Source organism: Epargyreus clarus, unplaced genomic scaffold (assembly GCF_041222505.1).
Source record: "Epargyreus clarus isolate Ecla_fem2 unplaced genomic scaffold, WU_Ecla_fem_2.2 ptg000010l, whole genome shotgun sequence".
Classification (NCBI taxonomy): domain Eukaryota; kingdom Metazoa; phylum Arthropoda; class Insecta; order Lepidoptera; family Hesperiidae; genus Epargyreus; species Epargyreus clarus.
This window is the reverse complement of record NW_027332218.1, coordinates 13,108,229-13,127,549: the sequence shown is the minus strand read 5'-3', so window position 1 is coordinate 13,127,549 and position 19,321 is coordinate 13,108,229.

Here is a 19,321-nt window from a genome sequence, read left to right as displayed (position 1 = left end):
TTTCTACATAAGTAATGATTCATCGTAACATCGAAAAAGCATCTCAGACGAAACAGGTTATGGAAGTGACAAACATATAGACATCATCCGATGTTTTCTAGATGCCGCCGTTCCCGACGGAGCGAAATTTATTCTTTTTACTCATCCCAACACCGTTTTCGAACCCCAATACCTATCACTTGTATATAACACAGCCACTTTGCTGCAAGTGATCAGAAACGAAGAAATCGAAGGAGGTGGCAAAAATCGCGACGCTCCCCCCGTTGCCATAACAACGCTACCCCATCGACGGAAGAACTGTAACTTTAACACCTGAAAATACAGTCTACTTTTACAACAGAGTGTCAAGCAACGTGGCTTTCGCGTTGGCTTGTAGTTATAAATGTAAAACATCGTTTTACTGTTCCGTGTCAGAATGAGACGGAGATAAATGCACTGGGGAGGGAAAGGGACAGCGAATCCTTGGGATGGGGGTTACAGGGAGGTATTCTTTCATTTGTTGTGGTTCAGGCGATAAGGTGCGCCGTCTACCCACCTTTTATTTATGACTCCATTTTAAACTGGGGGTAAGTATGTTACGCAATTTGGTCGAGTGTGATTTCTTGCTGTTAAGGGATCTTGTTTTCAGGGGTTTCGGCTGAAAATAAGGTTAGAATTGTTCGCGCTGATTTATTCACGGCGCTACGTGTTATGGTACGTGTTACGCGTTTGAACATCTTGTATCTATATGAGCTGTCTGTTGCGATGTTACTCTGTATAAATTACTGTATTTTATACCTTTGATATCTATTGGTATTTTGTAGTAATGATTTGGTTAACAATTTTACTCAAGTATTGTTTTACTTTCCTTACTTACACTACAAATTTAACAGAAGTAGGTAAAAATAATCTATCAATTTGGTTTTGAAACTAATAAATGAATTACGTAATATCTTTCGGTATTATTGACTAGTTGTGATAAAAAAACAAAAGCACATATAATCCCTTTGATATACAGGGTGAATTTTTCAAATAGACCTTCAGGGTCAAATCCGAAACTATAAGGATAAGCGAAAAATGCTGAACTGCCAAATTAATATGAAAACATATGTATTTCCTTAAAATTGAGGCTATTCCTTTAGTTTGTCATTTATCATTACTTCCCAGAATTTGATCATTATAAGCTATCCTTATAGACTATAATATACATATGTATAGTGACTATCATTATAGTATAGTGACTATAATGATAGTCACTATACTATAATGATAGACACTAGAATGATATAGAGGTTGTATTTATTTTTCTAAATGAACTCCTTCGATTCCCGGCTAGGGAAAAAGATATTAAAAAAAAACGAATGATGTAGTTTTAGTTTTTATCAAAATCGTCCTCGTCCTTCAGCATTCAGCAACTCCTTTCAGCATTTTTCGCTAATCCTTATAGTATCGGATTTGGCCCTGAAGACCTAATTGAAAAATTCAGCCTGTATAGTCTCATATATAGACGTGAGGAGACCTTGTACATCTATGACTATCGAATTTTCAATGTCACAACATAGCAGGTGTTGCTTTCTCTTAACACTAAGTTATCAACCTTGACTTATGAGGCGTCCATCAGAGTCTCAGGAGTGGCAACCCATTTATGTTGAACTTCAGGGAGAACCCCTGCTCTATATAGAGTTGGTTACAATGACTATTTACCACCATGTAGATAACATAATTGTTGGTTACTTCAATCTTCTAAAAACATTTAAATAGTTTTGTTTTCTGACCTGTGATCGAATCTACAACTTTTGGGTCCTCTAACAACTTTCTGGAAAACAAAATCAAACCAAGATGACCACATCATCAACCCATTATTATCCCACTGCTGAGCACGGGTCTCCTCTTAGAATGAGAAGGATTAGGCCATAGTCCACCGCGTGTACAAGTGCGTATTGGTAGACATCACATACCTTAGAAACCTTGATGTTTTTTTAAGATTTCCCAGGTATGCAGGTTTCCTCACGATGTTTTCCTTCGCCGTTTAAGCAAGTGATAATTAATTTTCAATACGCACGTAATTAAAAATTAGCTGTGCGTGCCTGCGATTTGAACCTCGGACCCCTCGATCAAGAGGCAGAATTTCTTAACCACTGGTCAATCACTGCATGATGACTACACACACAGATGACCACACATACCACAAAAAACACGACGAACACAGACAAACCCGGGAAACGCAGCTAGTTCCCAATAATCCGGCCTGATTCCGTAATGTGGTCGGCGATAAAATACACGATATTAATTGGTGTCCGTGGGCGACGCGGGTGACGTGTAAATCACAGCGGACGTTGTAAATCTGTTTAGACGGGGATCACTCAGACGTTGCACAATACGAGCTATTCTGGGTCGGATGGATGTGGTCGATCGGTGATGTCGATAGGGTAATGGGTAGTCGTAGCTGTTGGTGGCAAAATAATATGAATTAAATTTTAAATGTTTGTTGTTTTCAATTACTTTACTAACAATACAATTTAAGAGACGAGAGAATTGCGTAACACTGAATCCCTTTTTATGTACCCTCCGCAGGGCACGATCAGGGCAGCTCTACATTACTAGTGGCTACTGCCGGTCATGGACATACGTAATCAACACCAAATAAGCTTAGAGTCCGACCTGGGGTCAGACACAGATGTGTTGACGATTAAGTTGGAATGCCACGGATAAGTACCAGTAGGATTCATTCCAACATCTTTCAAACCGAAATACAGCCCTTAAGATTACTGTTACAGAATTGAACCCCAACGGGTTCTACCAATTTCATATACTTGTATAAGTTACGAAATCATTGACGATATTTATTACAAATCAAGTTTCACAGACAGTTTGTATAGTACCTACTCAAATAGTATACAATAAATATAATTTGTTATTTAAATAAATTATGACGTCTACAAAAAGTCACGAATTGGAAACGATATAAAACAGATCAGAATAAGCCTCCGCCACAAAGTGTGTGGCCGAATAGTTGTAGGAATAAATGTACTCCATATATGAGTTTTATATGGCACAAGTTTGTGGGATGTCTATTATAGCAATTATTGTTTTATTACTATTTTCATTTCTTTGTTTAGTAACCATGTTATAAAAGTGTTTTGGCAAATAGAAAAATACTATTTTAGATTTGACATTTTTTTTGTGTCAGAAGTATAGTACTTGGGTAAAGATCTTCATTTTAGACGTGTAATCAGGTAAATGACCACTTACTACCACGCTAAGTGCCATCTGTTATGATATTGCGTTAGTTAGCATACCAAAAGGAAAAATGTTTTTTTTATTCTTCATCTTTCATCTACAAATCTTCGGAAGGTAACTTATTTCCCTACCCAAATAATTGAAACAATTTCTTCGAAGCTGCAAGAGAAGTTATCCATTTAAGGTGACTAGACAATGACCAACAAACACACAACACAATCGCATAAAATATACCTGTGGCTAGAGTGCATACCTAGCACTAACTAGAGAGATGTTGTGGGTACCTACCATAAAAATAAACATCTACCAGTTCGAAAATGCCTGATCCAGAAATCTTAATTCGCAGCTTAGGCGTCTATCAGGCTCAGGAACGAACCTAGGACTCAGCGTAGTTATAACACCTAATATATCCATCCCTAAGAATGGACCAAAAATATGTTAACCTTTCAAAATACCATAATAACGTTAATACGAATACAAAATAACACAATGATTGAGGCCTTAAACTTGGACTTAAACAAAAAACCGACTAAACGCACGCAATATGAAATAATATAAAGGACAAACTGTAAAAGTAACTCACAAGATATTAATTAATAGTTAATTATATGCGTGTTTTATATCATTTTGTAGTAATAGCGGTAAAGACATATTGAGCGACGTGTGACATCAATCAGAGCGCGTTGTTTTAACAATAAACATGAACTATATATTGACGATGTGTCTTACTGGATGCGATATGATATACTTTTTGTGAAAAAATTACCATCCTACTGCCGAACACGGGTCTCCTTTCAAAGTGAAATGGGTAAAAACACAGTCTCTGTGATAGCCTAGTGCATATTAGTAGGTGGACCTCATACACATTTGAAAACTCTTTGTTAATGCTCTTTTTCTTCGTCGTTATGTAGAGATTTTTAAAGCGCACAAATTAAAAAAAAAAAACTGCCTGGGATTCATAACTCGAACATCTCGATTAAAAGATCATGATTTTAACTACTAGCCTATCACTGCTTTGCTATACTTCATAAAAAAAAGTATTCAATCTTTACTCGCTAACAGTAACCCACACCACAGAAGAGTTCAGAACTCAATATTTATTGAGCACCAGTAAACAAGGTGAGTAAAAAAATAATAAAGCACAAAAATAATAAATTGTTTTATTGGGAGCGTCGTAAATAAGAGCATGGTTTGAAACAAAGGGCTCGTAAACACAAATCATGCGATGCTATCTCGCTGTCACAGTGTCTACGATTTTTGTGGTTTGATACAGACTATAAAATTGTATTGTACTCTACATCGAATGGGTAGCGTATGGATTGCGGTAGGTATGTTAACATTTGAAAGGTACAGCCAGTCACCATTTCTCCATCGCACCACTCGCCGAAGGATGAAGTTCCATCCACACCAAGTGGACTCGTGGCGGTTCTCCACGGTCGGTTTGCACGGAAGTTCTTGCCACGGACGTGCAAGATATGGAGTGAACTTCCTCCTGAGGTGTAAAAAAAGCTTTCCTCCACAGCTGGCGATGCATTGGCGACTCCTCTAGTGTTGCAAATGTCCATAGGCGAGGGTGACTGCTTTCCATCAGGTAGCCCGTCTGCCTCATCGTTTAGGTTTAGGTAAAAAAAAAAGTATGGTGAGACTGGGCAGATACTACTGTCACACCCACTTTTAGCGTGAAGCAGTTTTGTATTTCGGTGGAATGGTGTAGATGCCAACTAACTGACGTATGAGGCGATATTCTTAGTCCTCAGGAACAATTACGCATCCGTACTTTAGGTAGAACCTGTTTTACATAAAGTTGTTTACAAATGTCCATGGGCGGCAGTGACCACATACCATCAGGTGAACTGCATGCTGCACGCTCGTTGACTACTTCCATTTAAAAAAAAATCATGGCACTAATAAGTTGAAAAAAAATGACAGAACTCACAAACCGTTCATAAAACTCCCGACAAGATAGCAAAAAATTACAATTGATCTGTAAAATTAAGGTTCTACTACCTTACTACCATTATCAACCCGCACCTTCCTTTACATTGAGTGTTCAATGTGATGTGCTCTTAGTTGAAGAGAGACCACAGATGTAAAATGACGGCAATTGTCGCTTAATATCAATGGAACTGCATGCTAAGTTTCTATTTCAAATACATACAAAAATTGAAGATACTAAAATACTTTTAAGACTTCATTCCACAAATACGTCTTAATATATAACAAGCAAAAACATCAACCGTAATAGGTTCTAAAGGCAACCTAAAACAAAGACCTGAAAAATATATTGCGAATTAATCTTGTATCGTTTAGTAACGATGTAAAATAAAATCAACGTCGGCATGTTCGTGGAACAACAAAACGAATGAAGTGTCGTTAACAAAAGCGTTTATAGGAGCCGTAAAGCATGCCTTTATTATTTTATTTGTCGAGGTATCGGATTACGACGTCATTGTCTACAATTTGATGTGCTTAATGTATAAAGGAAACATTAAAATTGTGTGGAAAAAGTTTTTTTTTATAATGTAAGAGTAGCAGAGCAGCATGCAGTGCATGATGGTTGCTACTGCCGCCCGTGGACATCTGTAATCAATCCCACATAGGATTAGTTTCCTACCTAAGGTCGGCCACAAATGCGCCGCTTCCCTTGAGGACTAAGCTGGAACGCCTCGGAAAAGTATGAATCCCTTAGCACACCCTTCAAACCAGAACACAGCAGCGCTTAACACTGCTGTTATTAGGTAGAAATAGGTGTGGCGGTTTTCTCCGGAGTCGAATCACAAAGGGTTCTACCACCGATAAGTTTTTGGCGTCGAAATGTCTGTTTACAAAAAGTTGCAAAAATAAAATATTTTACTTTTTCTTACTTAGGTTTAAGGAAGTAAATTGATATTTCAATGAACGCACTAACCCTAGTATACACACTACATGAAACGTTTCACCATGTTTTACCCGTATCAAAACTCCGTTATCATTCTACTTATATATTTTTTACACTAATTTATTCCACATATATTCATTGACATTAGTATTTTAATCATCTGTGGTGTTATTAACAAACAAGAACACGACAGATTTACATCGTTGTTATAGTACATAAGTAAGAAAATCGAACAACAAAGAGTTATATCTTTTTATATATTAGCTAAAAAGTATGCAACTCACCCGGCCACTGTCGTCCTTAGACTTGTGAAACAAATGCCAGATAGGATCATTAGACTAGAGTCTTATCTAAGATCAACCACAGGTACGTTACTACATCTAAGGACTAATAATTTCTCATATAAGTCGTCCCTCCCTTACTATACTCTTCAAACCAGAACACAGCAGTTCTAATCACAGTTGTTATTAAGCAGAAATAAGTGTTATGGAGTGACTTCCAAAGTCCAACAATGAATTGTTTCACTACCTTTAAAAAACCAATTACGTCTATTTTTGAAAATAATTAATTTAAATATACAATTTTAATAGCAAGCTGCTCATAGTTATATAACAAGTCAGTTAATATGGACTTTACGTTGAGTTCAAGAAATACATAGCTCAGTCAATTATAAAATTATATTAGTAGTAATATACGTATGTACGGACAATAGCATCGGAATTATTGCATCTAGCGATTAATTATGGAGATCTGACGTAGGACGTTTATACCTCACGACTACAGGTAGTCGTGACGTTGATATTGAACTATGATTACTAGAGAATTATTGCTAAATACAAGAAATCTTATCGTAAGTGTAGGTTATCTATCTAATAATATAACAATAATAGTATTTAAGTACTTGTTCTTCATTAGTGAGTATTTCTTAACTACAGAAATAATTCCGAAGCAGTATGCAGATAAAATATTTATATTATTTATTCATTTATACTTTAACACTAATAAGCTCAAAGATCATGTGAAATTACGTCAATATTATAGTGTTGCTAATGAACGTCGTTATGTATGTAAGATAATTATGTAAGATAATATACAATAAATATACGTACCTATAAGAAAGTATGTCGTGTGTCTACACGTCGACATTTTAAGTCAAAGTCACTCATATGATTTATATACTACAGAATTTTTATAAGAATAAAAATGCATTTATGAAGGCGAATAAAAATGTAATGTAACCTTTGTCACTAATACAATTTATACAAATCCAACACCACGTCATTTGTTAAAATAAAGCCATTTGGACTGTGTGTATGTCAAATAATGAGACAAATTTACTCACAAGACATAAATGCATATACCCAAAAAACATTAAGCGGTCAGAAAAAATAAAACATAACTTAAGAACTGATAAATACAAATACGACCTAAAACTGACAAAACACCGTTTCCTCACCACAACCAATCTACTGGTAAATTCTACGACACGATTACAAAATCGTACACTCTAAAAACTTTTAAGGCGCTCATAAGGGTAGGTACCAACACACACTCATTTACATGTAATAAAAAGTAGTATTAAGGCGAACGTGTGATTAATAGCAGCTCATGTCTGCATCGTTAAACGGCGTTATTTATAACATTTTAAAATGTTTTAGTGCGCACCAACGGAGCTTTATCGACTCAGCTCGAATTATTATCGACAATCCTTTTATTGGTGTCGATACTTAGGAATGCCTGCTCTATTGTTAAGAGTTTTAATGTGTTCATCAAATTTTGGTATTAAATACCGCTAAACCTATTTCGTCTTATAATAGTGTTGCTGGTGTGTTCTGATTTGAAGGCTTCTAAGTAAGTTAGAAAGGGTATTTTATCTCAGTAGTAGAACTGGCAGCAGTAAATCTATGATGATCCTAAATCAAGATGCTAATATTATTTAATTTTGTTTCTAGATATTCATGGGTGTCTGTGACTACTTCCTCTCGTGTAGCTCTTGCTAGAGTGCTTGTTTATTTCGAGACAAAAACAATGTAGTAAATTAGAGAGGTTTAATCTCTATAAGCAATCATAACCATTAACTATTTCTCCTCACTATGTTTTCCTTCACCGTTTACGCAAGTGATCATTAATTTTCTGATTTGAAGATTTCAAACCAACTAGGCCATCACTTCTTAATGCACAGTATATTATATGACGACCATACCGGTCTGACGCCCAAAGAGTTCCGGGTTCGATCCCCGGCCAGACAGATATCTCAGTGATAAAATTTGATATCTGTTTTGGATATGAGTGTTTGTCTATTCGTCTTTGTGTGTGTCCATAACACCCACGATACAGAAAATCCTAGTGTGGGGCTGTGAGTGTAGAAAGCGTTTAAGATTTAAGATTGATTTAATATATTTCATATTAAAGCTATATTCCAGGTTTAATTAAAAACACTCGCATTAAATTCACAACGTATAATCGTCTCACAATTAATATAAAGGTGTTATAATTGAGAAAAAGGCCATTAAAATATTCTTCAATTACAATTCCCAACCGCTATAAAGCTGGGAGAGTATTGCCACAATTAACCTTGTTAACCCTGCCATGCCAGTTCGCATGCATATGCTAATGCATCAAGTTTATTGTTACATAGCGATATACGCGGAGTTTATTAAAATAATGCTAATTTCTTTAACACAAATCAGTTTATTATGGATTATTATTATATGTATGTTGAGCATTTGCTCTGTTTGAAATAAAATATTAAAAATAGACCCGAAAAGTATAACATGTACTAATTTTCTTCTTTAGTTCATTATAAAGGAAAATCACACAGACAAATGTGAATAGGGAAAAGGAAAAATCTTGGTTGCGAAATATTGGAGACTGGGCCGAAATAACTAGCGTAGTGGAACTGTAAATAAAATGTTTAATAATATGTATGGAAAGTGGTATACCCAGCATCGTTGAACTGGGGAGATATTAGTGCTACACTATTTCTACTGGGATTACCGTGTGTTTAGGTTGAATATGGATTCCGGCTGATGTACATCAGGCAACCTTAGTCCTTAGCAATCCTAGTCTCAGGCGTGATAAAGCATTCAGTCAAGTGATAAAGTATCAGTATCAGTAATCAGTTCTGATACTAATGTGTGGGTAAATACGTAAACAAATACAAAAACAGTCATTTTTGTAAAAACGTAAAAACTTATGCTAAGGGTACTGAGCAATTGACATCAGGTAGAACCACTGTTCATTGACACTTACAGTGACCACTTACTTTCAGTTGGACTGCATAATGGTTTGGTACTCCGAACTTAACTATAAACAAACATTATATTCACAAAATTAATACTACTAATTAGTAGGACTGTATTACATATAGAGCTTATGTTAAATCATAAATATCGTTAACATAATTAAACATCAAGAAACTATTACTTTTAATTAATCGTCACTAAAAATGTTGGCATGCGCCCACCTTATCTCGAATCCAATCCAAATCTATTAAATGAAAATGCTTAACAACTCAAAAACCTATAAAGCACAGACGAGCTGTAATAAATAATTGGAACATATAAATAAATATATACGGGGATAAATTCCTCGTTATTTATGTCATTGGTCACAATGCACGTTTAATGACGATGAGACTGACAGACGGACTGTCAGATATTTATGTATAAGTTTAGGAATTGAGATGTCTGTCTGTGGAACGCAATTTTGGTGACGGTGTTTTTTTTATTGTGCCTGTTACTGTGGCTTTCCAATAAAGATATTCTACGTATCTATGTATGGGATCATCAGCTTATCTAAGCTATATATGTGTTACCAATCCACCGACAAGATCACTCTGCGTTTGAACGCCAGACCGAGCAGCCCCGCCTGCTCGCGCTCTAGTGTTTCCTAACCCAGAATTTTCTCTGGCCTTTCGGCCGGTTCTCGCCTACTCGATTTTATCGATAGCGGTCCGTGCTTTGTTTATTGCCAATTTATTGGGAATAAACAAAAGTCACGTCCCGACGCGTTTGAGTTGGTGGATACCTAACGGTGCCAACGAAACCAGCTAGCGTTGACCCGGTGCGCTTCTCAGACCTCTCGGCCTGAGAGAAACCGGCAGACCCGATCCCACTGCACTTGGGCTATCCCAAGGGTGACGGTAGCAGTTACTTTCCCTTAGGGGTAATTGCATTTCCCTCCCCCTCCCCGTTAGCTCCCTGCCTCGGCAGGGAGGCATCCCTGGCTACCATGGCCTACATGGTAACTGATAGGTTTTTCGAGGCTCTGTTCTCTCTACTGACCAAGAAGCTAAACATCCCCTTCGACGCTGTCGAACTCCGCTCCCTTTGCGAGCCCTTAAAGTCCGTAACGGATCCCCTGTCCGTTACCGATTCACCCGCATCCCCTGATGCCACCCCGAGACACGAGATGGACTATGACGCCATCTCGCTAAAACGCCCCGCCTCCTCCGACGAATCGTCGGAGAACACCCTCATTTCCGCCGCCTCCTCCGACGACGACCAGGGTTTCACCCCTGTCAAGTCGAAGAAGACAAAGAAACGTCCAGTCAAACGCGTCGCTAAGGCGACAAGTGAGACTTCTTCCGAGGCCTCTATTGAAGCCACCCCAGCCCCAGCGGCCCCCGCTCTGGCCCCCGTGCCAAAAGCCTCCACTCTGGCCCCCGTGCCAAAAGCCTCCACCGAGCCCCAGAGCTCAACCCCCGCGGCTAAGCCCCCCAAGCCAGCCACGCGTTGCGAACCGACACTTGCCAAGTGCAAACCGCCTCCACACATTTTCTTCAGGGATAAGTCGAAATGGTCCGACTTCTCCAAAACCCTAGTGGAACGAAAAATCCACTACACTAATGCACATAACCTTCGCGACTCTATTCGCGTATCATGCCCCACCACCGAGGACTTCAGGAGCCTCATTAGGCTCCTAACTCACTTACAACTCCCGTACCACACGTACGCACTGGAAGAGGACCGCAAAATCAAAGCGGTCCTTACGGGTCTCCCCTATGAACTTCCCACCGACGACATCCAAACGGATCTCGTCAACCAAGGTTTCCCCGTGGAAGGTGTACACAAGCTGTACAACCGCAACGGGATTAAATACCCACTAGCCCTGGCCATACTGTCCAAGACCCCGTCCTCCAAGGACATCTTCAAAGAGAAGGAGCTCACAATCTGTGGCCTTTCTCAAATCAAGGTGGAACCACCTAACAAGCGTGGTTACCCTGCCCAGTGCCACCGCTGCCAGCTTTACGGCCATGCAGCGGCGAACTGCACTGCCCCCCCAAGGTGCGTCAAGTGCCTCGAACCCCACGCCACACGGGAGTGCAAGAGAACTCGTGAAGACGAGTCCCCTCCTGCCTGCGTGTTGTGCACCACTTCCGGACACCCGGCTAACTACCGTGGTTGCCCGAAAGCCCCCCGTCCCGCTCAAAAGAAGGTTGCCAAAAAGCAGCCCTCTAAAGTAGGCCCACCTCCGGTCAATTCGACCAATTTCCCGCGGCTAGGGGCCTCCAAAACCCCAACCGCTCCCATGAGTTGGAGGAAAGTCGCTTCCGCGACCGCCCCACCAACCCCGGCCCCTAAGGCCACTCCCACTCCCCGTCCCACCCAAGATGCATCGGTAAGGGAACATATCATGTTCCTTGTCGACTGCTTTAAGGGCGTGGACCTCGACGAGATCAAACTCGTCTCCCAGAAGATGCGTAACGCCAGCCAGGCGGAACGCATCGCTATCTACTCCGAACACTTAGCGTTGTTCAAATCTATCCAATGAGTAACGTTCATACTCAACCCCTTCGTCCCGGTCGTCAAAAACCTAAAGGCGTCTCGCTTATCTCCTTCAATGCACGAGGTCTAAAGCCTTGCATTCCTGAACTCAAAGAGTTCGTCCGCAACAGGGATATCGACCTGTTGCTTGTTCAGGAAACCTTCCTCAAGCCCTCCCTTAAAGGCGTAAGTCTCCCCTCTTACGCGCTTGTACGTAATGACAGAGCCGACGACCGTCGCGGCGGAGGCACTGCCATCTACTACAAGAGATCCTTCCATTGCACCCCTCTGGAAACACCCAAGCTCACCAATATGGAAGCCACCGTATGCAAATTAGGCATGACAGGACACCCGTCCCTGATCATAGCCTCAATTTATCTCCCCGCCCATAAAGCCCCTCTCCAAAGCGACTTGGAGGCCCTCCTCTCGCTCGGAGACTCTGTCGTACTATTTGGAGATTTCAATTGTAAACATACCGTTTGGAACAGTCGTCTGACTAATACCAACGGTAATAAACTCCTAACCATTTCCCGCGCACTGGACTTTGATATCTTCTCTCCAATAGCGCCAACCCACTACCCCGATCGGGAAGACCAAGAACCCGACGTGCTGGATTTCGCCCTACTCAAAGGCGTCGCGCTCAATACAAGAGCGATCGAAACATTGGACGATCTGGGCTCAGACCATCGTCCAGTCTCTCTCCAGTTAGGTCCCTATGATCCAACTCCCCATACTTCCTCGAAAACCTTCACCAACTGGGAAGGGTACGAGAAATCTCTCACCTCGGCCATAGAGGCCCCCGATTCACCGTATGCTATTCCCCCAGGCTACCTTGTTAGCACGGACAAAATAGACAGTTCGGTCAACTCACTCACCCAGCTAGTTCAGACTTCGCTTCATGACAACGCGAAGGTGGTAGAGGTCCCGAACCGCAAACTACCTCGCGAGGTCAGGAAGCTAATCCAAACTAAGAACGCAGCCCTCAGATGGGCCGCTAAGTATCCCACCCCTGTCCTTAGGAGGCGCGCTAACGCCCTCCAAAGGAAAGTCAGATCCCGGCTAGCCGAACTGAGGGACTCCAACTGGAACTCTCTCATGGAGGATATCCAACCTTCTCATGAGGCATTCTACAAAATCACTAGACGATTTCGTACCGAAGCCTTTTCTAGCACTCCCCCTCTCACGCGTCCCGACGGCAGCATAGCCTTCGAGGACACCGAGAAGGCCGAATGCTTCGCAGATAGCATCGCTGCGCAGTGCTCCCCCAGCACTCAACCGTGCGACCCTATCCACATTCTCAAGGTGGAGGAGGAGGTCCTTAAAAAGATCTCTCTCCCTGTCACCTCTGCTCCCATTAAAATCACTACAGACGAGGTCCGGACCGTCATCCGCGGTTTGAAACCTCGCAAAGCCCCAGGTTCGGATGGTATCTCCAACCTGGCGCTTAAACACTTCCCCGAGCAGGTACTGACCCTTCTGGTCATTATCTTCAATGCCTGCCTCGACCTCAGCTTCTTTCCAACAGCCTGGAAGACAGCAACAGTTATCGGTATTCCCAAGCCTGGGAAACCGAAACATATTCCCTCCAACCACCGCCCCATTAGCCTCCTCAATGCAATGGGCAAGGTTTTCGAACGGGTGATCCTCGTTCACATAAGAGGGCACCTCTTCCCAATAGATGCTCCCCCACTCATCATTCCTCACCAATTTGGCTTTCGCCACCAGCACTCGTGCCCCCAACAAGTCCACCGCATTGTCGAGTACATCACAAGCGGGTTTTATCCAAGACGTAACAAGACACTAGCAGTCTTCTTCGACGTCGCCAAGGCTTTTGACAAAGTCTGGCATGGAGGACTGGTATACAAGCTATACCAATCTGGTCTTCCTGATAGCCTAGTCCGCATCGTGGCTTCCTACCTTCAGGACAGAACCTTCCGCTACAGGCACGAAGGTATCCTCTCTTCACCACGCCCCATAACAGCCGGAGTCCCTCAAGGCTCAGTGCTCGCTCCCACATTATTCATATCGTACTCCAACGATATTCCTATCCCCAAAAATGGGGTGCAGCTATCACTCTTCGCCGATGACACCGCTCTTTACATCCAAGGGCAAAAGGAGTCATCTGTCCTCGCCAAACTCCAACGCTCGGTCAACGAGTTAGGAGATTGGTTTAGGAAATGGCGCATCGAAGTCAATGCGGAGAAAAGCTCCGCAATGCGCTTCGACCACAAACGCAGGCGCTTAAACAACCTGCCCTCCGTCAAATTACTTGGGGCCCCCATTCCATGGAGGCCCACAGTAAAATACCTAGGAGTTACCCTTGACCCGGGCCTCACCTTTAGACCCCACGTCTCTAAGGTCACCCATACCGCCCGCTCTTACATGAGCCGCCTCAACGCCATGATTGGCAGACACAGCAAGTTGTCAGCCAGGAATAAGCGAACGCTGTATAAGGTTTGCATTCGACCGGTGTTAACCTACGCCTCTCCAGTCTTCGCTCACGCGAATCCCACTATCCTAGACAAACTCCAGGTCATACAAAATCTTTTTTGTCGTCGGGCACTTAATGCCCCCTGGTATGTCAGGAACGCTGACCTCCACCGCGACCTGGAGCTCGCTCCAATACAACAAGTCCTTAGACAATTCTCTGAAGCGTTCTTCGTCCGCTCAGAAAATCATTCCAACCCCTTAATCAAGGGTGCAGCGGACTATGCTGCCCCTCTTCCTACCCGCTACAATTGCCGTCGGCCAAGAAATATCTTGACCGACGCTCCTAACAAACTCTCCACCGATGTGGAGAATCTTCTGGCCGCCCACAGGGGCGTACAACTCTCCATAGAGAATCGTCTTCCCGACGATTCTAGTCTTATTCACGATACGTTGACACCTTCAGTGTCATCTATCCAGCGGTCGCTCTCTAGGGAGCGCCGCTAGCGCCTCTCGGTCCGCAACGAGAGGTCGCTATCCGATGTCGGCTGTACGGTCCCCTTGGACGAATGCCTTTAAAGGAGTTTTTTTAGTGGGATGGTCCTCCCTTCAGGAGGACCTTTCATTCAGCCCCACACGACGCAGGCACCGGCCGTCGCGGCCTGTAAGTGCTTGGATGCATTTTTTACTCCTCCCTCTCCGTAGAGGGTTAGCCCTTTTTCCACCTACATCTGGGCGCCAAAAAAAACAAAAAAAAAAAAAAAAAAACCGACAAGATTGCTTTATTCTTATTTGTTTTTTGTATGGAGGAATGCGAGCTAAGGATCGCGACCGGTGTGGCTAAGTGTTTCCATTGCACTTCTTACCCGATAAGTTTACCTGTGTTATAGCTAAGCTTCAGTCTGGCACACCGATTAGTTATCTCGCTCGATTTAAGCATTGAGAGAGACATACCTAAAATGTAATAATGTTTATGTTTTGAGTTCTATTAAGTGTAACCGCAGTCGATCCGCCGAGGGTTCTACCAACTTCACCTATTCGTAACACTAATAGTATACTTTATACATCATCGTCATCAACCTATTATTGTCCCACTGCTGGGCACGGGTCTCCTCTCAAAATGAGAAGGACTCTCCACAGCGCTGGCCAAGTACGAATGGGTAGACATATCTTTGAAAAGTTTTTTTTTTCAAGATTTCTCAGACTTGCAGGTTTCCTGCACCGTTTAAGCAAGTGGTAATTAATTTCTAATAATCAGAGGTGCGTGCCTGGGATTTGAACCTCGGACCCCTCGAGGCCCCCAAGAGGCCGTGTTTCTTAACTACTAGGGTATCACTGCGTACTATAAACATACTCTTCCAAAACTGCAAAAATCGACGAAGATCTGGAATGCAAGCCCCCAACTGTCCAAGCCTTTGAGCTATCTACGAACAAGACAAACCCGCGGCACAAAGCTAGCCAGTCGTAAACCACACGCCACGTGACTTTGTGGGCAGTATTTCAGAACACACCGGCAGTTAATCAAACCATCCAGAGTTTACGCGATTATAACTCTCCGGTGTACGGAATAACATTTATTATTCCGTGAGCGTCGCTATTAAAATCTCTACACGATTTTTACGTATTAAATATTTCTACAATTATGGGTTTTTGTTTGTATTATATCTTATAGGAAAGTCACTATTCCTAATTCACGCCTTTCAAGGCGCCACCTCCTAAAGGTGGTAGAACCCTTTGTGGTTCGACTCCGGCACTACCGCCACACCTACTTCTGCCTCATAACAGCAGTGTTAAGCGCTGCTGTATTCTGGTTTGGGGTGTGGTAAGGGAGACATAATTGTCCGAGGCGTTCCAGCTTAGTCCTCAGGGGCAGCGGCGCATCAGGTAGGAATATCTAATCCTATCTGGGGTTGATTTCAGATGTCCATGGGCAGCAGTAGTAAGTGACCATCAGGTGGACTGTATGCTCGTCTGCTAATACTATATTATAAAAAAACGCATGCGGGAATAATCATATCTATAAAATGACCTGTAAGCGTTTTTCCTGTCACGCGTGTTAGCGTAACGGCGAGCCAGGCGACTTTATAAACAAATTGATATAGGGAGCATAGTTATCGAGCTACATTTGGATTAAAGTCTGAGAAGTAAGATTTTTTGAATAAAAAAGTTCTATACTGACAGCCTTTGGGCAAAGACGTGTTTTCATTTACCGAATCTCCCATACATACATACATACATGTCAGACACGCGTGTTATGCCCACACGCATGTTTCGCCTGTATGTATGCCACTAGCATCCTGTCTACAGAGACTGCAGGCAATTACCTCATCCGTGCGAGTAAGACACGCGGACATACGACCGTGTGACAGGAAAAGATGGTAGAGCTTTTCGTTCTAATATATCATTTTTGCTTTAGCTGTACTGTGTTTTGGTTTGAAGGTTTTTTTTAATGAAACATTAAATACAATTAAAGTCTTACCTGAGGGTACAAGCGCTTTGCTACGGTTGAAGACTAAGGTAGAATACCTCCAGTGTTTCTCTTACTTACCACATTTTCCCAATCGGAGTACAGCTACAGTCCTACTGTTGTTACGAAGCAGAAATCGGTGTGACAGAAGTACCTCGAGAGTGGGACCAGGATTCTACCACCTACTCTAATTCGAGATGTGATATAGGTTATAGAATACTAATCCATAATACTTGTATACTAATCCATAGAACTGAAGAAAGCATTTTTTATCATAAAAAGTTCATCGCCATCATTTTAGTTTTAAGTTTGTTTAACATTAAATAACATTAAAAGTTTCCTTTTAAAGGACGTTTCGTTGATAGCTTTACGTCGAAAAAAGCGAGAAAATCAACAAAAGAGTCAGTATTGTTACAATAACAGCGGGTGACAGCTCAGTGGTTGTTTCCGCAAACCATTGTTGACTTGGGTTCGAGTTACTATCTCTACTTCCTATTAGTGTAAAGTGATCCGGTGAATGAAATGGCTTGAACAGGTTTATGGGGATCTATTTAAGGTTTAAGTAGATTAAAATAGCGTCTTTTTTATTTAATTGAAAGGTTTTTGGATTCTTCGGAGTTTGATTCTGATGGCTGCGTCAGGAATAAAGAACACATTCTACACTTTTAGCCCTTCACTTGGATATTTTCTTTTGTTATAGGTTCACATGGACACACACAAAGATGTATACACCAACATTAATATAAATTAATCATTTAGTGTCTGACCAACAATCTAACTTGAAACCGTGTATGTGTCAGTAAGGTATGGTAACGATTCTTTTGCGTTTAAAATCCAATGTGGTAAATAAGAGTTTTAGTAATAGCGAATACTAATTATAATCAAAATGTAAGTTTCATACCATTAAGTGAACTACATACCTGAATAAATTATTAAACCAATAGATTGCTAAAATCAAATATCAGTTTCTACTAGCGATAGTCCTACAAATTGAAATTTACATTAGAACCAACTCACCACTTGGCAGTTGTTAGCCAATACCCAGATTAACATTTAATTAAATATTGATCATAAGCTCTAATCATAAAGTCTAGGTCGAATCGATCCACATCCGGTCAGTTCTTTAATAACACCTCACTCCCATAACTAAAACGACCTCAAAAGGCCAATAAATCGTGAATTAATAACTCCATCCGTAGAAACTTCATATTAACTCGGCCATTTAATCTTTACATTTAATTTAACCCTTATACTTAAGATATAAGGTCGGTTTCGTTAAGTTTTTGAGTAACAATGCGTTGGGATATAATAATCCCGTACAATAAAAAACGCGGTCAGTATAAACCGGTAGCCGAAAAGGATTACTTATTGCCTTTGTATCGATAGCGCTGACGGGTTGGCTAAGGTTGTTCCACTACTACTGTTTGTCGATATTTCAATGATATTGGATTAATCTAACGTAACAAACATTCCTTATGTGCGAGTTTTCAATTTTATCGAAGGAATCCACGTTTTCGGAGTAAAAAGTACCGATTTGACTAGCATTCTTTGTGTTGTTATACTTAGATGGGCATAGGTACTTACTGACAATAATTTATTTTCTAAAAAAACTGTATGACATTCTGCCCAAAGGAATAAATTCGAGTGTTAATCGTAAGTATGTCCTTTTGCTGTAGATACCGTACTAAGTTGTGCCTAATGGTAATCATAGTAGACATATCCTACGACATTCAGCTAACAAGGGTGATGATAAAGATTTGATCCTTTAGATCGTTAGTCAAACAAATACTTTCGTTTATGTCTGAAGATTCACTTAGAATCTACCAATTAAAATGTATAGTTTTACTTCAAACTAATCCTTACTAATATTATAAATCCGAAAGTAACTCTGTCTGTCTGTCTGTCTGTCTGTCTGGTTGTCTCTTCTTCACGCCTAAACCACAGAACCGATTTTTATGAAATTTTGTACAAAGATAGTTTGAGACCCGAGAAAGGACATAGGATAGTTTTTATCCCAGAAATCCCACGGCAACTAGGGGTGGCGATGTAAGATCGATTAATCGGAGAATCGATCTTTTGGACCCAAAACATCGATTATTTTAATCGATATTTGTAAGGATTGAATCATAAACTATGTATTTGATCAAGTGATGATCTTTAGTAAAGTTGAAGGTACGAATTTACAGTTTTATGTATGTTAGTATGTTATATTATTTTCTTTTAAACGCGGGCGAAGCCGCGGGCAAAAACTAGTACGTGTATAATTTTGCCTTGTTCGAGCATATTACAATCATCTACAAAATTAATACTGTGTGGTTAACCCAAAAACTGTTTATTGGTTTATACCCAAACCCAATATATTATATAAATATTGATATATATTACCCAAAATATGTTTTTGGATTTGCACTTTTGCAAGGTGGTAAAGCCTGAGTAGTCCGGCTCCGGCGGCCCCACCGCCCCATCTATGTCTGCCTAAAAGCAGCAGTGTTAAGCGCTGCTGTGTTCTGGTTTAAAGGACGTGTTAAGGAAGACATGTTTTTCCGAGGCAATCCAGTTTAG